Source organism: Rutidosis leptorrhynchoides, chromosome 5 (genome assembly GCF_046630445.1).
Source record: "Rutidosis leptorrhynchoides isolate AG116_Rl617_1_P2 chromosome 5, CSIRO_AGI_Rlap_v1, whole genome shotgun sequence".
In the NCBI taxonomy this organism is placed as follows: Eukaryota; Viridiplantae; Streptophyta; class Magnoliopsida; order Asterales; family Asteraceae; genus Rutidosis; species Rutidosis leptorrhynchoides.
In genome coordinates, this window is record NC_092337.1 from 313,818,940 (window position 1) to 313,823,046 (window position 4,107).

Genomic DNA, 4,107 nt, shown 5'->3' on the forward strand with positions numbered 1-4,107 from the left:
TCCACCTTCTCATCCCTTATCCTCTCAAACTCAAGAACACCATTTTCATCTTCTCCATTAATTCATCATCCAAATCCGAATCAAGAAGCAAACATCAAAACAAATTACATTTTCGTGATCCTCTCTTCATCCTCTACATTTTGGTACCAATTTCATCAAGTTTGGGTAACTTTCTAAAAACACTAGATTTCTCTAAATTCGTTTTATATACTTGAAATGGTGTTAATTAGTGTCTATGACTCAAGTATAACATGAATACATGTTTTGTTTGCTCGATTTGTTGTTTTGAGTAACTAGTTTGAACATTTGAAATGGGTGTGCTTAATCTTGAGTTTTGGTTGATTAAATGTTGTTTAAATGTTAAAGTTCATGTTTTAATTGTGTTACTAGTATCACTAGCTTCAATTTGATGTGTAGGTTGCTTAAGAAAACTTCAATAACATGATTATGAGTTTGTGAATTTTGGTTAGGGATTGATAGACTTTAAAATGAATTTTTGAGGCATTGAATGCTATGAAATGATGTTGGTAAGTGTTTAGTTGTATTGCATGTTTCATTACCTTCAAAACGGCATATCATATGTATATATTGGATTCCCGAATCATGAAATGCATTTTGCGAACTTGAGACTTTGATTATGAACATTAAACGATCATTTGACGAGGTTTTTGTTGTTGTAAATGATGAAATCGATTGATGATATGTGGTTAGTTGTATTCCTTGTCAAAATACCTTTCCAACGATATAAGATACATGTTCTAAGTGTTTTCGGTTCACAAATTGTGTTAGTTTGAGTTTTGGTTCGTGCATTTGTGTGTTGCAGCAAAACAGGAACTGGATACTGATCTGGATGCCGTCCAATTCTTCAATGCTGGACGCCGTCCAGCAAATCTGGACACCATCCAGATGCACTGCCAGGGACTGTTTTGGTTTGCCATTTTACGAAAAATGTTTGCTATACTACGCACCTCCGATTCACATGTAACTTGTTCTAACATGCTCATATATAATTAAAAACCTCAGAAAAATAGTTCGAGACCCGACCCGAACTTGTTGACTTTTTCGTTGACTTTGACCCGACCCAAGTTGACTTTTAATCAAACTTAACCAAATGTTTGTGCAATCGTTCTAACATGCTTTTATACTTGTATCTTGCATGAAACGTGACAACTTGACTCACATGCTATAGTAATCGAGTCGTAACGAGCCATAGGACTAATTGAACACTTTGACCGACCGTGTTTACCGATATTGATACAAACCTATTTGTTTAGGTCAAGACTAGCGTTCGTTCTTGCACACGTTTACTTGTTGAAGTATTTTTACATACGTGCACTCAAGGTGAGATCATAGTCCCACCTTTTCAACAACTTTTTATACTTTTAAATTTTGGGCTGAGAAACATATACTTTGTTACATTTTGTACTACTTGTATACTTTAAACACAAGCACGATGAAACAAACATTCCACAGCGAGTTAGAACAAAAATCCTCAATTCGATTATCATTGTGTAAGCGAGAACTTATATTGTGTGGTCATACGGGTTTGACAAACCCTCATTTCGGACGGTTCGCTACCGTCTACGGATGGAATATATTTTTGAGAAACAGTGTATGTTCTAACACTATTGTGATGGGGTTCTATGGAAGGATACGTTAAGTCTTGATAATTGGGTGCTCGCGAACAATACTTTTGGAATGCAAACGATTTTGATAATCAACGTTATGGGAATACTAAATCTTGTGGTTCAAAAACAACGTTTATTACAAACACCTATGATTTCACCAACGTTTTTCGTTGACAGTTTTCTACATGTTTCTCAGGTTCATACATGGCTATTTGATATATGATTCCGCGTACACTCATACTTGCTTGGGGTCAAGTATACATGCATACACTCTGATTTCTTGCTTGGAGTCAAGCATACATACATGCATACGCTAGTGATAGCACCTTTGGATTCAAACATATTGTTTACATACTTACGCTATTTATAGCAACCGTGACTTTCAACTTATATTATGTCGCAGGTTTATTTCATTTATACATTATACTTTTGTAAATTTAAACTTGTTGTCGATCCGTTTGGTAAACTAAACTTTGTAAGTCTTGTACTTTTCAAATGAATGCGACATAATTTTGGTCAAACGAGTCTCATATAGGGACTACGACCACGTAACGGGACCTAAGTTAGCGGCACCGTCAATGACGATTTTGGCCGGGTCGCTACAAATTTCATCGGCCAAATAATACCCTCTAGTAAATTGCAACCCATTCAAGGTATAGTTATACGGATGTAACTGATCTTTTGATAATTTGTTAAATAGACTGTTTTAGTGCATTTATAACGTATTTTGTTCCTGCGGGACCAAAAAAAGATTGCCAAGTCCATGTATCATACGAGGCCACTGCCTCTAACATAATTGTTGGGTAACCATGATCACCTCGTATATATTGCCCTTTCCAAGCAATTGGATAATTTCTCCAACCCCAATGCATACAATCGATACTCCCTAGCATACCCAGAAACTATGTATTTCTTCATGTTTTGAAATTAAACATTGGACATCATGTGCATTTGGCCTTCTCATGTATTCGGCCGAATATAAGTGTAACACACTTTTGCAAAAGTTTTCCAAACATTTATAAGATGTTGATTCACCCATATGTAAATATTTGTCAAATATATCGGGCTTAACACCCTACTCTAATTAGCTTATAGTGGACATACATTTTAAAAAACATTAAAACCATATAAACCGGTTGCATCTTGTTTTTGATGAAATTAAGTAATATAATCAGGGATAGGGCGTTGATTAAAATTAATTATACCTCGACATATACAGATAAATAAAGACTTGTTCATACGGAAGCGTCTCAGAAACTTATCAAGCGGGAAAGTGGGTGTGTCGGAAAAATAATCGTCGAACAATTGTTTACCTTTTCCTTCTCGATCTCATGAAAAATGTCTTCAAGGAGCTCTAATTATCGATACAACCTCATTTTCGGCTTCATCTTCTTCTAAAAAAATCGATAGCATCAAGTGCTTGAAGTGGATTATATGCATTTGCAATAGCTAACGTCTCTTCATAATTTTCATCATCTCGAATCATACTCAAAAGTTTATTAAATTATATATATTTTTACTAGTTTGAGTGGTAGTTTGAAGTATAAAACGTATGAAAAAGGGTAGTATTTATGTTGGGAAATATATTGTAAATAAAAAAACGGCTAGTTGCAAAAGATAGTTTTTTATTTTTTTAATATTCACGTCGTTCAATCGGTCAAAGTTGGGCATAATCCACCATGGGCTTCCAACGGCGGGCACAATGGCAGCTGCTAGCATCAGCGCCGTTGAACCGCGCTGCCATCAGCGCCCCAACCACGCTTCCGATATTAGGAGTCTAACAACCTACTCAAACTTTTTCTCAATAAAATGAGTAGGAGAAATGAAATGAGATAAAGAGAAATGAAAGGGATGGAATTTGAATTCCTACAATTTGAAAGGAAATGTTTGATGAAAAATTACACCGAAATCATCCATCCACTTCCTTCCCTTTTCTTCGTATCAAAACTCGGGAACCTAATCTTTTTAAAATTCTCTTCCTTCCCTCTCATTTCCTTCTAAATTAAAACTGTGGAACAGAGCCTAAATCTCTGTATAATTGATGACAAATTATGTAAACAAACCAACACTTTAATATATTAAGATACTTTTTCTAATGACAACTCTAATAAACATTTTTCGATTTGGGTGAGTCATTTTTGTAGAGATGCCATGCTAATTTCTCTGTATTATTCCAATTTTATCAGATATCACCGAAGAGATAAGACAACACTAATGGTTGTCATCAAAGAATTAAAACATACATCTATTCTTTATACATTATAAATAATAACCAACGTATTAAAAATAACTACCATATACCAACCTAAAAAGAATTGAGGGTTCGCGCGTCGCTGCTCTATGGTTTATGCGATTTTAACGCTAGCTAGCAATTCGCACGACACATTTTACCTGCTGATTTTTGGGGCATACAAACTACAACGAAAAACAATTATATCCTACATAACCGATAGTCATTCGTTGACGTACACACATTAAC

At 35.1% G+C, this 4,107-nt stretch overlaps 1 non-coding gene across 1 annotated transcript; it reads right to left on the reverse strand.

Moving 5' to 3' along the window:
• Positions 1–3,728: 3,728 nt before the first annotated feature.
• LOC139850978 (U6 spliceosomal RNA) lies at positions 3,729–3,830 on the reverse strand. The gene has a single exon (XR_011760347.1). It is a non-coding gene; the product is annotated as a U6 spliceosomal RNA (small nuclear RNA).
• Positions 3,831–4,107: the final 277 nt, after the last annotated feature.